Source organism: Ambystoma mexicanum, chromosome 3q (genome assembly GCF_040938575.1).
Source record: "Ambystoma mexicanum isolate Mex_15411 chromosome 3q, UKY_AmexF1_1, whole genome shotgun sequence".
In the NCBI taxonomy this organism is placed as follows: Eukaryota; Metazoa; Chordata; class Amphibia; order Caudata; family Ambystomatidae; genus Ambystoma; species Ambystoma mexicanum.
Window position 1 is genome coordinate 654,484,673 of NC_090926.1, and position 19,415 is coordinate 654,504,087.

The 19,415-nt window shown below is 45.2% G+C and overlaps 1 protein-coding gene across 1 annotated transcript in view; it reads left to right on the plus strand.

Annotated features, from left to right (window-relative positions):
• Window positions 1–19,415, plus strand: part of TRIM16 (tripartite motif containing 16) — a 225,244-nt gene that overhangs the window by 159,084 nt on the left and 46,745 nt on the right. The window lies entirely within an intron of this gene.

Below are 19,415 nucleotides of genomic sequence, written 5' to 3' on the forward strand. Positions count from 1 at the left end.
GGCACCATGGCTGTATCCGGAATCCCGGGTCCCCAGATGTTCTTACCGACCCCGGGCCCCCCCGAGAATTAAATGGGGGCCCTGAAAAAAAGGTTTTCTCCATTATGTGAAAGCAACATGTGGCAATGGCATGTCACTAGAAAGAAAGTTGGCTATGCTTATGCATCTTCTTGGGTATGAGGGGCAGCACATTTTTTGAAACTTTACCTGAATTGAGCGAACTGGATGATGAGGAAGGTATGAATGACTTTGATGCAGCATTGGCAAAACTGGATAAACATTTTGAACTAAAGATAAGTACTGTGTTGGAACGCTATCACTTTGGTATGAGATCTCAGCATGAGGGTGAAACTGTAGAGGAATACATCACTGTGCTTAGGCATTTATCGCTGAACTGCAAATTTGGTGTAAGTCTGGATGAACATATTAGAGATCAGTTCATGTTACGTTGTGCCAATGACAGTATCAGAGAGGAAGTGTGGCTAAAAGATGACCCTTGCTTAGATGAAGTAATTGGGATTGCAAAAAGAATTGAGCATACTTTGAAATGTGTGGCAAAACTTGCTGTGAAAGAATCCAAAGCTGTCCAACAGGTTGAGGTCTTGAAAGTAGGTGACAAGAGGATAGAAACCGCAAAAGACCAAAAGAAAAAGAAGGGCAAAACGGCCAAATCGACTGTCATGTATCAAAGCAAGGGTGGTAATCGTAACCAAATAGCAAATAAATCTGTGCAAGAAGAAAATGTACAAGTGGGAAAAAGGAGACGGGAGCGCCTGTGTTTTAGGTGTGGGAGTGCCCGCCACCTATCTAATTCTCTGATCTGCCCTGGAAGAAGAGCTATATGTAACATCTGTAAAAGATGGGGACATTTTGCAAATTGTTGTGCCAATTACAGTGTCGGTGCTGGGAGGAGCGTTGTGTTGGTTCAGGAGCCAGATGGGCCATCCTCAGATGAATATGAAGGTTCAGAAAATGAAATTGTTACTGTGAATATGGTTCAATGTTCCAGAATGGATGAATGCGAGCATCCTTCAGCTTGGGTGGAAGTGAATGGTTGCCAAGTTAAAATGCTAGTGGCTCATGTTCCAAAATCACTTTGATGTCAAAGGCGGTGTATGAAAATGTGCTGGGAGGTAGGATGGACGATTTAAGCCCGTCAGATAAAACACCTGGGGGCTATAGTGGCAGTAGGATCGATGTGGTGGGATGTTGTCCTGCAACTTTTAAATTCAAAGACAGGGTTACGCGCGTAAAAATATATATCACCAAGAAGGGTGAGACGCTGTTGGGATGAAGAGAACAAAGGGGACTATGTATTAAATTAGATCCCAATAGTAAAGAACAAGTGTTAAATGTAGAAAAACTTTCCATGGACTGTAGTTTGGATGATAGTTCTAAAAGTTTCATTGCCAAGTATCCAGATGTGTTTAATAATAGCGTTGGGTGTTTGAAAGGGATGATTCACAAAATTGTGCTGAAGGAGGGTTCCAGGCCCGTGGCGGCAAAACTTAGACCGTTACCAATGTCATTGCGTGATGCTGTGAGAGTGGAGTTGGAGAAACTGGAGAAAGCTGGCATTATTGAACCTGCGAAGACGGTTGAATGGATTTCCCCCGTGGTCGTTGTGAAAAAGTCTGGTGGGGATTTGAGAGTATGCATAGATCTAAGAGAATTGAATCGATGTGTGGTTGCTGACCGCCATCCCCTTCCAAATATGGGAGAACTTCTGTCTAGGATAGGAAATGCCAAATACTTTGCCAAATTGGATATGGCGAGCACCTATCATCAGATTAACCTTGATGCTGAGTCACGAAAACGGACGGATTTTATCACATACGAGGGCATTTACCAGTTTCGGCGCATGCCTTCCGGATTAATATCAGCTTCATCAGTTTTCCAAAAAGTCATGGATGGATTATTCAAAGGTATTAACAATGTTTGGTGCTTCCAGGATGATATGTTGGTTTGTGGCAGTACTGAAGAAGATTTAAAAAGGAAACTCAATAAGGTTTTAGACATTTTCAGAACACAAGGTATTACCTTACGAAGTGAGAAATGTGTCTTTTCTACTCAAGTAGTAGAGTATTTAGGACACAAAATATCGGAGGAAGGTTTAAGGCCCAAAAAAGTGTTGGTAGATGGAATTAAAAGAATGGAGTCTCCAAAGAATAAGGCAGAGTTACGTTCATTTTTGGGGACAATAGAGTTTTACCATCGTTTCATTGAAAAATATGCGGATAAGGTTACCTTGCTGAGAGCTTTGTTGAGAAAAAAGGAATTTGTTGAGATTAAGTCTGAGATTGATATGGCAAAACACTTAGCCATGTATGATACTAAAAAAAGGACAATCTTGTCTGTTGATGCGAGTGAAACTGGTATTGGAGTGGTTATGTCGCAAGTGGGAATGGATGGTGCAGAATCCATGGTGTTACATGCCTCGCGCATGTTGAGAGGTCCTGAATTGAACTACTCGGTTTTGGAAAAAGAGGCTTTGGCATGCCATTGGGGTATAGAAAAACTGAAAAACTTTGTGTGGGGTCAGGAATTTGTGTTAAGAACAGACCACAAGCCACTGAAGGCTATATTTGAAAGCAAAGGGTTGGACAAAGTTTCAAGGAGAGTTGCCTGTTGGGTGACAAGATTGCAATGTCACAAGTTTAACATTGAAGTGGTAGCCGGTAAGGACAATGTGCAGGCCGATCATGCATCTAGAGTAGGGATTAGTGATGAGGAAGATGAGAAGGAGTCTGTTGAAGTTGAAAGTATGGTATTTGCTACGGTGGAAGGTGTACTTCACAAAGAAGAATGGGTTGAAGCATTGTTGTCTGATGAAATGTGGAGGCGGATAACCAATTTTATCAAGGATGGTTGGCCAGAGAAAAGATTATCTGGAGAAGAGCGGGCTTTGTGGGAGGTGAGAGAGGAATTATCTGTTAAGAATGGTCTAATATATCGATGGGATAAGCTTGTTGTTCCAGTATGTTTTTAGAAAAAAACTAATTGCTATTGCGCATCAAGCCCATATTGGTACGTATAAAACCAAGGGAGTAATTAAGTCCGATTATTGGTGGCCGGGTATGGACCGCAAGATTGAGAAAACAGTGGGAGGATGTGTAGACTGAATAAAGTCAGGGAAGAGCATATCTGCTGTAGTGCAACCTGTGAAAGGAGTTGAAGGTCCTAAGGGTGTGTGGCAAGACCTTGCCATGGATATCTTAGGCCCAGTGGATATGGGCAGAGGTCGTGGTAGGTTTGTGTTGGCCATAGTAGATATGTTTTCAAGGTGGACGGAGTTCAAAATATTGAGAGAAGTCACAGGTCAATCTATTGTAGCATTTCTGGAAGAGATATTTGAGAGAGAGGGCTTGCCAAGGAGTGTGTCGACGGACAACGGTCCACAGTTTACTGGAGGTTTCTTTCAAGAGTACATGTACAGATGTGGAATCAAGCATAAAAAGACTGCATTGTATTACCCTCAAGCCAATGGTATGATCGAGAGGGTCAACCGCTGTATAATGGAAGGTATTAGGAATGCCAATGCGTGTGGGTTGGACAGGAAAGTTGCGGTAAAGGAACGAATGTATGCGTTGCGGATGGCTCCTAATGCCGAAACAAGAGTGAGTCCAATTAATGAGAGGACGGAGGAGTAACACGATGTTATCCCCAGCTTGGTTAGGCCGGGCCAGAGAAACGGATGAGGTGGTGGATTAAGTGAAAAGGGATATGGATGAACGAAAGAGGAAGTGTGCTGAGAAAGTTAATGGAAAATTTCAAAGAAAGAAGACTATAGTTGAAGTGGGCGATCTAGTTAGAATAAGGAAAGCTGTTATAAAGAAAAAGGGTGATCCGTTGTATTTGGATCCGGTTAAGGTTGTACAAGTTTTTGACCGTTCTGTGAAATTGGAGAGTTGACAGGTCTGGAGCCTGTCAAGGGTTGCGAAGGTGAGGAGGTAAAATTGCCGAGCAAACGGACACCTTTTTCTCTATATAATGTCATCGTTCGAATTACATGTATTATAAATTGTTTTGTGTAAATAGAAATTTGGTGTTCAGATAAGGGAGGGGGGTGTGTTATGTTGATGTCGTTTCTATTATATGTTAATGTGTTATCTGATTTCCATTCCTTGTTCTACTGATGGAACGCTAGCTATTGATGACATCAGAACAATCCTGAGCTTTGTGTTAGAATGTTATTCTTTGAGGAGTCAGTCTACTTGTGCAGATGGTTGGGGGTCTCTACTACCCAGCTTATCCCTACAAGCAATAAACCATTTGTTCAACTTGTTGTGCCCAGTTTATTGCTTTACAGAAGCCATACCTATCAAGGCCCTAACTTCCTTCTGTGTATTTGGGACAGACATGCCAGAAATGTGTTTTATTCTTTCTTTCAGGTGTCTATCTTCTTCGTTCCTTAGCCTAAATAGGCGACCTCCTGACAACAATATTGACATTTTTTAAGCGAAGCTTTGTGACCATGCTTAGCTAGATGAATACGTAATAACACAGTGCCCTCCTTACAGGCACTCTGAGTCAGCAGCTAGAAGCAAATCGTCAACGTACTGAAGCAAAGTACAGGTAGAGGGCAATTCAAGGGTATCCAGTTGTTCTTTCAAAGCCCTACTATAAATACTAGGACTCTGTGTACCCTTGAGGTGCACGAGAAAATGTAAACGAGCGTCCCCCTAAGGTGAACGCGAACAAATATCTACTATCCTTGTGTATAGGAATACTAAAGAACGCATTCTTTAAGTCCACAACACTAAAGTAAGTAGCTGTAGCTGGAATCATGGTTAGGATCGTTGTTACATCAGGCACAATTGGAAATTGTGGTGCCACAACTTTATTAATGGCACATAAATCAATTATACAACAGAATGGAATTATATTTTCGCCTTTCTTGTACACGGGTAAAATCAGACTATTACACAAACTTACACAAATTTCTTCAATCACACCGTGATGCACAAAATCGGAAACGATACATTTCAAATCTCGCTCGCCCTCAACCGAAATCTTATACTGGGGAATGCGTGGAAGCTCAATTCCATGTTTCAAAACTATCTTAACAGGCTCGATCTGTAAAACACCGACATCATTGTCGTCGACAGCCCACAAGCTCTCTGGTACATCAATGAATTCTGGAGGCAAAGTTCTAGTCAAAAATTGCGAGGCAGAAAATTGCTGTGGTGAAATCGTCAAGCGCACTCCATCAGACGAACAATAAATCACTGCATTTAATTCTTTTAACAAATTCAACCCCAGCAAGTTCTCTCCACAATCCAAAGTCAACAGAAAAGGACACTGGTCCATAAAGGGACCCAAAGAAATAGGTACCGGCATAGAAACCGGACAAACAACTGGTGTACCAGAAAAACCCTACAGAAACATTTGTTTGCCCTGACAGTGGAATGTTTGAAACCCGCAAATGATCAATGGAACACTTCTGTGCTCCAGTGTCTATCAAAAACGGATGTTTCCTATTTCCCACCACCATTTCAACGTAGGGACCTTCCTGATTGACGGGAATAGGTGTAGGTTCCAAACCCTGCTTCGGGCAATCCTAACAAAACAGAATATCATCAAAATGAAGCTCTTCAGATAAATATGCAGCAGAAGGATGATCAAATATATTCCTAGTGTCCGCACTCGGAGTCTGATTGTCCTGCGAAAAAGGTTGTTGAGTGTCCTGTGTAAACTGACCTCTACCAGGGCCCCCTACGCCTGGGTGATCTATGGATCGCCTACCCATATTACAAATTTACTATTCGACATTTGTTGAAGGACTGGGCATTGTGCTCCGCAATGACCCTCTCGATGACAATAAGCACACTGATTAATATTCACAGGACCCAAGGGCACATTCCCCTGCGCGACATACTGACCTCTAACCTGAGAACTACCCCCTCTGGGGCCCCTAACAATTTGCTGCAATAGCACTTTAGTTTTTAAATCGCCTTTCCGTTTTTAATCCTATCTTTTTCATTATTGACACGGTTCTCATAGTACTGAGCCATGTGCAGTACTTCCGATTGTGATTTCGCCTGCCAAGCGCTCTCGGAAAACATAATCTGTGACTGGATGTCAGGAAGTAATCCACGTACAATATATCCACAAATAATCTTTTCCCAGACTCTGTGCCTAAGTCTTGTCCACTGAAATCCGAGAATACCTGTTCGAACCGATTAAAGAACTCGGTAGCACCTTCAGACTTTCCTTGGACACAGGCCGAGAATTATGGTTTATCATTTAGCAATGATTCTATCAGGCAGAGTTAATATCACCTGTTGCGGTCTTTCGCCAGCTGGCCTTTCCCCATCGAGTCTGGTTATATTCGCCCATGTATCGCCCAACTGGGGTACATCGTCAATAGTTCTAACTTGTTTCCATAAATCTACGGGCAGGAGTACAGGAAACAACAAATCAATGTCACCTAAGGTGAACACTGAGGATTGCAAAACAGATTCCATCTCTTTATAGAACCCTGTCAGATTTTTCCTAATGTCAGGAATAGACTGTCTAAAGGTGCTCACTTCCTGCCGTGGAAACGGGCCGTGAATAAACTGTGATACATAATGTGCAGGAATGTTCACAGCGACTATATTATTCACAGGATCGGCCTCAACCTTCGGGACAAATGTCGGAGGAACCTCTCTCGTAGGCAACTGAGATGTAGGCAACTCCAAATGACAGTGAGCTAAAGACTTGGTAGAGTCTCTCCCAGGGGTTATTCACCCAAGAACAGGTCATTGCGCTGTGTTCGTGCTGGTAGAGAGATTCCCAGACCCCCCCTTTGTATGGAACTCCAAATGCTTACTAAGCAACAGAGCCAAGTCGAGCGCTAAAGCAGTCGAAGAAGTGTCAAGTCAAAAAGCTCTTATAAATGCTCAATAACTCTGTGGGACAACTAATCTTCCTTTCTACACACTCATCCTGCAGGTACTCTACCATTACCTGTATCACTTTCCTCTGCATTTCCAACGTATATTGACTATATGTGTCCTATTTCTCAACTGGAGTTATCAATATGTCTGAAATCCATCTAATCACGTCTTTCTCACAAATTCGCATTTCCTCCGATATCGGTTTACGACACGGAAGGAACCGTTTCTGTACATACATATTCTCCTCTTCATCATCCTTATTCTGTATCTTTTCTAACTCCTTTCTATACCCAAATAACCTCTCGACATGCTCATTTACCTTCTCCACAGTGTCTCTGGAAAGTGCTAGAGTATTCAGATCCATTAACCCTTGCGGAACATCCGCATTATTTAATCTTCCCCACATTATACATAACTGAATCCCTAAACCTTCAATAAAAACATTTTTCTCAGGAAAATTATCCGTATTACAAAGTGTGGCAAAAACACTAGATTGATCATCCTTCTCCATACAATGCTTAGCCCATGCAATTAACGCCAGTTCGTCTCCGGCGGTACAGTATTGCGAGTGACAACTTTTATTCCTGTACCTCGATCGATTACAAGCGGCTGAGGACCACTTGGAAGAGAGGGAGCAGGCAAATTCGATGGAGGTACTATAACTGGTGCGATAAAAAGAGGCAGAGGATCAGGTGGAGGGACAAAAACCAGAGGAGTAGGAACAACAGGTTGAGCAGGAAGAGCAGGAAAAACAGCAGGAAGCTGTACAGCAGTGGGAAGAGGAACATATGGAGGTGGCGCAGAGGCACCAGGCCTTCGTTTATTTAATATTTTGTCAATAAACTCATCAGAAATATGAAGATCTTTAGAAGGATAGATTTTCTGAATTCCAAGTGAGAAATCCCTATCCATATTTTTAGTCGCCTAAGCCTGTTTGTTTTGGTCATATAACAATTCTTTTTCAGCATTCGTTTTATGACGACGTGCATGATTCTCTCTACCTTTAAGTTGTTACAACGCTTCTTTTTTCCAATTCTGCAAAACATCAAATGCTGCAGGTCTAGCCTTTTTCTTTAACAAGACTCTACCATTGATTGGCCACTGAAGTTCGGAGGCATGTCTGGTTTGTCTGTGCCAAATATCATTAAATACTATACTTCCAATGCCGTACTTGCAGTACATAGTACATGCCGGTGACCCCTCCTGTGGTGCGTGACGGCTAAATTCCAATGATTGTCTATCACTGCGGAATAATGCCCTAAAGCAGGTAGACAATTTCCCAGGCATATCTCAAATTATTGGTGTTACCTGGTCAATAATTGTGTCTGCAGATACAATGCGCCAAAATTCAAATTGTCAGGGTTAAATTAAGAATCGGGTCACGACTCACCTGACCAAACCTAAGGAGGACCGATCGTTACTTCTAAGAATCTTACCTAACTAATCTTACCTCATGTATGGTGATTTTGGCAAATCTGCCCGTCTCGATAAGTGGACCCTCATCAAGATGCCGTCTCAGACCACAAGCTAATCGTCCAGGGATCGGGTTGTGCAGCGCTGCTGAGGTGTCGCGTCTCATCCAGGGGCCCCTTTATGTCACACCGTCCGATCCCGGTCCGATAGCGCGTGTCAACCTTCAACAATCCGGCATCAATCTTGAGGGTCCCTGTTCGGGCGCCAACTGTGAAAACAGAAAAAGAATATTGAGGCTGAGTACCCCAAAAGGAAATACACCGAGCACGGGTTACAAAGGAACATACAAAGTACTTTATTCTATACTGAATCCAATTACAAAAAACAGAGCAAAAAGCAGATAGCTATCGGCCCTCAGTACAACACAACGAACTCCAGCGTGGCTCAGTGTGTTCAGTGAGAGACGCTGTACATTGGAATGGATTCGCTTTTTATACATTTAGTGTGTACGATGCCCAGCCCCACTTCAGGTTAATATTGCTTTTAATATATCACCGATCTAGGGTTCGTGCCGAGTCTCAAATAACCGCATATAACTGGTTTGCCTTTAATATATGTATCAACAAGCGTATGCAATAGCTGTGTATTCTAAAGTTTTCCATGCAGGGCTTCGTAAACATTAATACAATGTAGTTAAACAGATGTTCTTTGTTCAGTATTTGAATACATTGTCTAAACATATGCTTGTGGATTACTTTTCATTGCACGAGTAATCCTTCTACACATAGGTCAGTGAAGGACAAAGGTCTCAGTTCATGACCTCAACAAGTGGCCTGCAGGCAAATTACACATTAGCTATGTACAGAGATCAAGACCGGCATGTTGGATTCTGCAATGACATTGTCCACCATTTTAGCTCACAGGGTGACTTTTACACAACTAATCCTAAAATGGCGGTTTGACCTAAAATGGCGGCAAACATGGATTTGAGGTCAGGACCTTGCAACACAGATTTCTTTCGCAAGCGACTTTCGAGCAGCTTGGCGTAGGCCAATATTAAATATATTTATTTAATACAATAGTAGGCACGATATACTTTCTATTTCAACAGTTGTGTTTAGTGTTGATTCTTATGGACGTGATTGGCTTGGGCTTAGGGTTCGTGGAAGTTTTGTGGTGCTTTTAAAATGTCCCTTTTGATTTTCAGATGAGATCCTGGTCTGCCGTTTCTAATGCTTAATGGGCAAGGTTGGTTAGGTGTAGGCCGGGAGGCATATAGGTGGATCCATTGAAGTGGTGTGAGGGAGATGTGGCTATTGACTGATGCTTCAGTGTTAAAATTTGATAGGGGAAAACTAGGCTTGAGAGGGGGACGGAATCTGGTAGGTGTTATAGTTTTAAGTAACAGTAAGAAGGTAGCCATGGTTAAGGTTACCTTACGTAGGTTAGCCATGTGTGCCATAGGAAGGGGCAGTGGAAGGCTGTAGACTGAATGGATAATGGCAGAGCGGAGATTCAATAGTAGGAGGAGAGGCTGATTGAGATTCTAAAAGTGCTGTGGTAGATTGTAAGTAGGACTAAAGTTGGCAAAGGGGTAGCATCAGTACTAACTGAACTCTTTGCGGTTTGGAGCTATGAGAGATGCATTGCATATACAGGCCGTGCCTTGCTAGGGCTCTAATTCCCAGCAAATGGAGATTCAAGGCTTTGCTAGGATCTATGCCTCGCTTTGGTGAACAAGCAAAAAGCGCAGCCTCACAGAGACATCAAAATAGTAGATTTAGAGCTGTGCTAGTTGCGCAAGTTAATTTGGATGCAGTATCAGGATGCAAAGCAACTACAATACAACAATGATCGGACGGCCAGGCACATAACGCCTTGTCAGAGGGACATTGAGATGATACGCTCAGATCCGTGCTAGTTAAACAAGTTAATTTGGATGCAGTATCAGGATGCAAAGCAGCTACGGTACAGCAGTGATTGGGCGGATGGTGAGTAAAGTGTGGGAGAGACTATGGTCGTGGGTTAGCATATATTTAAAAAAAAAATAAGGATAAGGTACGCATCAGCTCAATTCAACAAGATGTCTTGGACTCAGACGTTAGGGCAAACAGTTGTAAAAGCATGGAGGAAGCAAAGCAGTCACAACAAATAAGTGGTAAACAATAGTACGGCAATCAAGCAGTCACAGCAAATAGGTAGTAAGTAATAGTACAGCAATGATGGAATAACATTGTTTGGAGAACGTACCAAGTGGTGGGAGCCTGCACTGCAAGTGTGCTAGTAATGGGCGAAATGCAGGGTGTCAAACTGTGTGGTCAGTAAGAACGCAAGGTGCCATAATGCGGATCAGAGCATCAGAAGTTGCAGAAGACCATAGGAGGAGAAGCCATGGTAGTAACGGTTATTTTAGAAAAAACAGGCTCTGACTAGACACCTGGCCAGTCTCGTTCAGTGACGATTGGCAGAAAGTACTGATAAGGTGTTGGTCAGGTGCGCAGATACAGAATAGTTAGCAAGAGACACTAGGCCGCAGGAAGTGGTGATGGTTGGGTCAGAGGCACAATCTTGCGCTGAGGTCTAGGCCTCAGGCAAGTGCCAGTGAGCCACGTACACAAGGTACAAGCAGGGGATGTGTTGCGGCTGTGGGTAGGCCTGGGGCGCTGTGTCGCACGTGAAATGATATGCCGACATGGAGCTGTCTAACAACGTGTATCTTTATTGAACTCCTGGAAGATTCTCCCCTCCCCTGCCCCCGTCCATCACTTCCTTTATCCCCATAATTTCCCTTGTCCCAGCACCCGCCTCCCCACGTCCCACCCACATGTCCATGGAGATACCAATTCGACAACTCCCCCCTTTTTAAACAGGTACCAGACTTTCACAATAGGTGTCTGTCCGAAGGGTTGCACTAGCCGATTTCGTCGATCCACTGACGAGGCTGGTTCCTCGCTCTCTGAGGACATGCACTGATTCGCTCGGGAGTGCTGCCACCACTCTCATCTGCAACTGGAGATGCCTGGTCTGAGACCTCAGTGTCACCTTGGTCTCCCTGATGGGCATCATCGGACGCATAGTCAATGGGTGCACTCACGCGCCCACTCAACCGTCTCGATCCTAGCAACCGAATTCCTTTGAAATTAGATGAATTTTGTGTGACAGATCCTTCAGGGCCCTGCACAGTGATCATGGAGCCTTTCTTCTGGCTAACCAAAAGGGGTTCCTCCTGGAAGACTGAAGTGTGCTTGTGCGTCTGAGATTGACCCCGACATTTACCCACCTCGATCTGAGGCAGCCTCGCCCCTTGGGTGTCTTTCATGCGTGTCTTTGCAGCTTCGTCTCATTCACACATCTCCTTGTCCACTTCACAGTGTTCGTTACCGGGCGGAGACTGCGGGAGACGCGTTTGGATATTATTCCCAAAAATTACTTCTGCCGGGGTCCGTCCAGTGGTGCTATGAGGGGTACCCCTGTAATCGCGCATCGGTTGGTTTAATACCTTTTCAAAATGCTGCCCGGAGAGCTTGGCGGTTTGGAGTGCTCTCTTAAGATTTGCCATGAAGCATTCTATCATACCATTCGCTTGAGGCCATGGTGGGGTTATCTTCCGATGGTGAAATCCCATGTAGTTTGCAAACTGAGTGAACTGATAACCACTGAATGGGGGTCCATTGTCTGTCTTTAGTACCTTAGGAATGCCGTACGCAGAGAAGATGCGATCCAGGGCAGGTATGACATGGTGAGCGGCTGTTGACGATATTAGTTGGGCCTCTGGGTATTGAGAGTATTCGTCCATCACGGCCAGCACATACTTTCCCTCTTCAATGTGCCCAAAGAAGTCAGCTGCCACGGTTTCCCAGATTCCCCTGCGGAAGTTCAGACATGTTCAGTGGTTCCGGATGTCAATTTGGAGTGATGAGGCTACACATGGGACACGCTGTCAAGGCGGCTTCTACCATGGAGTCCATGTTGGGGGAACCAGGTTTTCTGGCGGAGCATGCGCTTGGTCGACACCATTCCCTTGTGATTTTCATGGGCCAATTCAATGTTTTCACTCTCAGGGATCAGTTTACAGTCCTTCAGGAGAATTTGATCATCAGACAGCGCTAGCTCATCCTTCACCTGAATGAGTCGCTCTACATCCTTTTGTATATCTCTAGTCGCTCTCCCTCTGACGTTGGCCCTTCTCCACATGGCAGAGACAAGTCCTTCACAGAAGATCTGACAAGCCAGGTCCTTCTCTGTCTCTCATGCTATGATCTCCGTGTCAATGCCCTCCTGGGCGGTTTGGTGTATCAGATATCAGAGATATCTGTCCGCCACTGATGGTTCTGGTGCACAAATCCTCCCCGGGGCCTTCTGGACAGGAAGTCCGCCGGATTGTCTCCTTTTCTGGGGCGATGGGACAATCTCAAATGCGTAATCTTGCAATTGTAGCCCCATCTGGCCATTCGGGGCGGCATTTTGCCTGTGGATTGCCATACAGGAACAGAAGGGCTTGGTGACCCGTGATGACCTTAAACAGTTTCCCATACAGGAAAAGGTGGAAGTGCTCGCACGCCCACACCACCGTGAGCACTTCCTGCTCAGCCAGCGAATATGCTTGTTCAGTGATAGAGAGGCTTCGGCTGATGTACGCAACAATGTACTTCTGCGAGGGGTCTCTTGGATCTACTTGGGCCAGTATGGCCCCCAATCCAAAGGGACTTGCGTCCACTGTCAGTTCAGTTTGGCGGCTGGGGTCGTAGTAGGACATTCTGCCTTGGCTACTCTCTCCTTTATGGTCAGTCGTCTGACCAGTGGAACTAAGCGTCTTGTCGAGTTAGTAGTCGTAGTGTTCCACTTACAGAGGTGAAGTCCTTAATGTAGCGCGTACAGTAACTGGCTAACCCTAGAAACGAGCGCAGTTCTGACACGTTGGCTGTGGGTGAAGTTTCATTTAGCGCAGCCACTTTTTCCGGGTCCGGCGTCATGCCGGTTTCTGATAAGATGTGTCTGAAAAATCTCAGCGTGCTCTTTTGTAACTCGCACTTGTCGCGGTTGAGCATGAGATTGGCGGCTTCCAGAGCCTTGCACACCTTCATGAGGGCTTCATCATGCTTATTGATGTCAGTGCCGAAGATCAAGATATTGTCACTGTAGTTGAGGCAGTTCGGTATATGCTTAATGATGAGGCCCCCCCGAAACTTAGCCTCTTGGATCGAAAGAAGCACGGATGTGTAACAAACGTGGTAATGTTCGTACTTTCAGGGCTCAGCACCAGCTGCCCTTTTGCAGGTCTAGCTTGGAGAACACCTTGGCTCCGTTTAACAGGTGAATCATGTCTGTGATGCAAGGAGCTAAGTGTCTCTCCCGCAGTATGTCTTGATTGGTGCGTTGCATGTCCACACAGAGTCTGATGGCATCCAAACCTTTATTTGGAAAGGGCACTATGGGGGATACCCAGGTGGTGGGGCCAGTGGCGGGTTCAATGATGTCCTGGTAGAGGAGTATGTGTAACTCGTCTTCCACCTGATTCTGGATATTGAAGGGAATCCCTCAGTAATGTTGCGCTACAGTGTGTACAGATTCATCTATGTGAAGCTTGATCAGCCTGTTATTTAGTTTGCGAATGCCCCTGAATATTCTGTAATACAAGTTGTTGACCATCTCGACAAGGTTGATGTACTTGTGGACCATAATGTTGTACAGGATGTGGACAAGGCCCATGTCTCCAGCTGCTTTAAAGCTGAGGAAATATCCACTGTCTGTCTCTGTCGCCAAGACGTGGATGGGTATTTTTTTCTCATGCCCTTTTGTATCCGCATGACCCATCAAATTGGCCTAGACATTTGGGGGTGTCTTTGCACCAGAGGCTTTTAAGCGGCTTCACTTCAACACTACCGCTAAGTCAATGCCTAGTCTGGGATGCTGAGGGAAACCCTTATTGATATATTTTTAGGTCCAGTTCATGTACTCTGGATGACAACCCTTATATAACACCCCTCTCTTAGAATCCCCCTGACCCCACTGAGCCAAGAAGTAGGTCTGTTTTGCAAATTTAAAAGGTTTATTTGAGAAATATAACAATATATATCTATCACACTTTTATAATAAATTAATATTGGATATCACACTTAAAATATGACAGTGATGAACAATGGATAATGTGCTACTGGTAAACTGATTTGGTTACTTAGAAGTAGTATAGAGGATGAGGTAGCTGAAATGCTTTATGGTTTCAAGGAAATGCAAGGTGGAATAAATGCAGTACAGAAAATAAACTGATATGGTTTCACAAGAGATAATATGTTCACTTTTCCCCTGGTGGCAATTCACCCCCCCCTATATGCAATGCAAGGAGATGGAAGTAACACACACAGTATTCAGGAATGCAATCAAATACAATACGGAATTCAGTTCCCCCCCCCAGCAAGCTTAGACAACAGGTATGCTTTTTAAACACGGGCAAGAGTGCTTTGTAATGTGGTGGCAAGGAAGTGAAAAATGCTAAAATTGCTTTTAATTCCCTATAGGAGGTTCAGGGTGAGTGGTAGACACTTTAAATCAGTTCAGGTCAGCACTAACAATGGTTCAGGGATGGTTATTAGGTTGCAAACGAATTTTAGCAGTTCAGGCAAAAGCGGCTATCTTTCTACAGATGACGAAATCAGGCCAAATCGCGGTAAATTTTGCGAGTGCGTAAATCGCGATTGCGGTAAAAGTCGGTTCTAGGCTTGTTGGAAAGCTTAGATTCTAAGCTTTCAGAGGAAAGTTAAACCATGTTCATAGGACAAACGGTTCCAGAGATACGGACAATTTAATAAAGGTAGTTTTTCGGATTTAAAGTAAAACTCAAAATGACAGGTGACAGTTTGCAGCTTTAGAATGACAGATGATAGCTCGCAGCTTCAGAATGACAGATGACAGGATTACTAGGAGGCAGTTCTACTTAGGTTAAAATAGTTTGAATTAGATTATTTTAACTAAGAGATTGGTTCTGCACAGTTCTGCTAGGTACTCACAATATAAATTTGAAATAGGCCTCATCACGGATCTGGTCAACACGTCCAGCGGCGGTTCTCTCTGCTCGGCAGGTCAATCAGGCACCGGTCCTGCTCACAGCGATCCGGATCTCTGGTTCTGCTCACAGCGGTCTGGGTCTGGTCTGCGGTTCCGGCAAAAGTTCTTGGCAAAGAATTCAAACAGCTCGCCCGGCTGTTGAATAGTTTGGTTAGGTTTGCTGGATTCTGAAGGCCTGCTGAGAATACTTTTGCTTGCAGTGGGCCTTCTAGGTTCAAAGTTCTGCAGTCTATGGGTCCCTGGTTCTGGTCCCTGTCTGGATGGGATGTCGGCCGTCAAAATGCTCCATAGAAATGGAAAATGAATGTCTCTACCTGTCCCAGCAGTCTCTTTTTATGTGTTTTGGAAGTGGGTGTGTGCTTTGCATAACTGAGCCTGCCCCTCTCTACTTGTCATTGGCCCAATTCTCCCCTCTCCCATGATTGGGGGAAGGAAATGGATTTTCATCATGATGAGGTCTGTTTATGGGTCAGAGGATCCTCCCCTGGTCAATTTGCCCACAAATCTATATTTGATTCAAATACATATTTCCCAGATACACAATTTGTTGAAATTACATGTACACATTATATATTGCTTTTGGTCCGTGCTTGTCTGCCTCTGTTGCTCCTGGGGGCTTGCATTCAAAAATGACAACATTTTGCACTTTTTGACTGGTTTACCAATATCGGACATTTACCAAAAATTACACAAATGTGCGCAAGGAGTACATTAATTGATGAAGTGTCAGATTTTTAACATGCAGACATTTGGAGTGAGACCCTATTTTCCGCTAGCAACCCCCCAGAATACACCACAGGGTCCTAACGCCGCTTAAAACGTGCACAGAAAAATCACAAGAATAATGATATTACTTGTATAATTCTGACAAGTCCGTACTATGAATTATCCATCTTTTTTAAAATTATGCTCTGGCCCAGATGGGTGTGGTTTAGGTTCCAAAGCACATGGGGGAAGCTTCTGTCTGTCCCCGCCTCCAGCTCAGGTTGCTCCCAGTAGCACTTCTCCTCCCACTTCTCCCAAGAGGAAGCTATTTTACGACCCCCCCAATATAACATTTGCCTGAACCAAGGACAGTGCTTTGTTCAACCTCCTGCAGGTGCCCCTTCCCTAATCTAATCAGAGAGGTGTCATCTCCTTTTGGTGGGGAAGCAGGATGCAGCTAGGCCTGGCAAGAGTGGCTGAGCAGGTTTCTCCTGTCAGGGGTCAGGCAGAATTCAGCTAAATGTCACTTTAGTTCCCAGTTTAAATCAAACTTACAATTTTTACATATACATTAAATAATTACTTCCTTCAAGTCATTTCAGAATATAGTTTTACATTATATCCACCTCTTAGCAAGTCTTTCCTTGGCCTGGTTTGGGTTCCTCTGTTCAGTTTTACACAAAAGTCTGGTGGTTTTAAGACGCCGGCTTTCTGATAGTGGTGAGCACCGGTACTGCATCCATTTTTGACATTAAGAAAATGAATTCCCCACAGTTCTGGGTTGCTTTTGGCAATCAGCATTGCCATTCCCAATGGTTTCAGGCTTCTGTGTGTGTAGCCCACTGGTGGTTTTAGGCGGTGCCCTCCTGTGCTCACAACATAGGCAAAAATGGGTGGCAGCCTATTCTTCATGTTTTCCCTGTGCACTCTCTGGGGAGTTCTGGCCATCATGATGTTTTCCATGCCAGTACTGCACAGTTTTATGGTAGGGCTTGGATGCATGGGTAAAAACATCCCACAAGGCGTATATGTCCACACTGGCGGGACTCAGCTTTTTTTTCCTTTTGGGGTAGCCCTTTGATGATGATCTCGCTAACCACATTCACGTAGCCCCTGTGCAGATCAAAAATTCGGTGGTCTGCTCATTTAGTTTGATAATCAGGGTGGGGCTGTGCACGGTGGCGATGGGGTTTTCTAAGGCATAGACATACGCTTTCCTTCTTTGGTCACTCCCTGACGAACTGGGATCTGAGTCCGTTTGAGATTGTTCCACTAGATTATGCATGTGGCGCCTGGAGCTTTGCGTGCATGGCGTATCTCCTTCTTTCTCTTCTCTCTCTCTGTGGTCTGTCCTCTCCAGAGTCTCTTTCCCTTGATTCTGGGTGTGCCTGGCTGGGTGCTCCTTGGGAACTCACACTAGGATGTGTTCGGATGGTGCACCGCTTCTGACTTTGGGTTTAAGAGACGAGTCTCTGGATCGGTCTCTCACTTTGTCGCCGAACAGTTTACAGACAGACTTGAAGTGACCCGCTTCCCCACAGGAGACACAGCATTGGCCGATGGCTGGGCAGGTGCCGTCGTGGGGGTATTCAAACCTGCACTTGTAGCAGAAGAGTTCCTCTGACTTCATCCCCAGCTGGAGTCGGTGGATGCTTTAGCCCGGTATAGCATAGCCGAAGCTCTCCACCTGCAAATCTATGGCTCGCTCGACCCGAGCCAGTGCTGGTATCTGCTCAAGGATATGGGCCTTATAGAAGCTTCCTCCTGAAAGTCTGCGACTCGCACCCTGCTATGATCTGAGACCTCAGGGCCTCGGTGTTCGCAAAGTCAGTGTTTTAACTTTGTGCGCCGGCGCATCAGATAGGCATCCATGGTCTCCCCTTTAATTTGCTTGGTGCTATGGAAGAGATGCCTCTCATAATCCACATTGGTGTGTGGGGTGAAGTAGGCTGCCAAAGCATCTTTCAGGTCCTGGATAGAGTCAATGGTGTCAGGGGGCATCTCATTGATGATAGCTTCAAAAGACATATTTGTCGTGCGTCGGCAATGGATCCAGTAGCCTACATGTATAGATCAAAGCCTCTTATCAATTTGGTCCACCTGAGACCCATGTTGCTGGGGTCTGTGACATCGAATGCACCTGGCATTTGGGCTGCCAAGGTGTCCGGCGGTCAATATGGTGCCTGGTCTGGCGCTTGTGGACCTTGTGCCGGCGGTCCATTGCCTTGAGGCTGTGCCCCTTGGTTGATGTCCTGATCTGACATGGTTGTTGCGGTTGCTGGGTCAAGAGGATTGCCTCACAGAGGACTTCTTGTTGCTTGTCAGAGATGGGAGGTCCCTCGTGGTTGTGATCCCTGCAGGCTCACCTCGAGCCTTGATGGCTACCTTCTGCAGGCAGGAGCACCATCAGTGGTGAATGAGACCCAAGAGATGTGGCCCTCCGTTCTCGTGCTGTTCCTTCCTCAATGGGTCCTCCTACTGACACAATGGCCGCCACCTAGAGGCACGAGCGCCATCTGCAGTGTCTTTGGGTGGGCGGGGCCAGACGGTGGCTTACCGTGTGTGTATGTGTGTGTGTGTGTTTTTTTTTTTTTCTTTCTGGGGTCCTCCTCCCCCTCAGATTGCCCTGGGCGGCTGCCACTGTTCACCGTCACGGCCCGGGGTGAAGCGCAGCCCGTCGCTGCACGTGGGGCACCATCCACACGGCTTCTTGTCTTGCCGTTAGTCACTGCGTGGCCCAGAATCTGAGTGCTTCCGCGGTAACGTGGCTGGTTCCGCTCCTCCTCCCCCGTGGCAGACGGCAGGTCCCACAGTGCATGTGTACTGCCGCTGCATGTACTCCGGTGTGAGTACTCTGGTGTGCTTTGCCTTCAGGCAAGCGCCTTCGCAGTTATCACGTTCCGTGCTGTGACAGCCTCTAGGCTGCCCGCCTCGTTGCCAGTGTTGCGGCTGTGGCGCACGTGAAAGGATATGCAGACACGGAGCTGTCTAACAACGTGTATCTTTATTCAACTCCACGAACATTCTCCCCTCCCCTAGCCCGTCACTTCCTGTAACCTTCTTGATACAAAATCGTTTTCAATGGTATGCCACTGACACGTATTTCAACCTATACATAAAGGTCTTCCTCAGGGCTTTAATACCATACATAATTAATCAAATACACATTTTATAAAACACAACAAACATATCAACAAAAATCAATAACGGACATACATTACCACAGCATTTTTTGATCCATAAGGACAGATTCATCCATCAATGTTTACAAGAGGACAGGAAAAGAACAAAAAAAGGAATAGAAACCCCAAACAACTTTATGGCTAAAACAGCATTTCTAAATTCTTTCATACA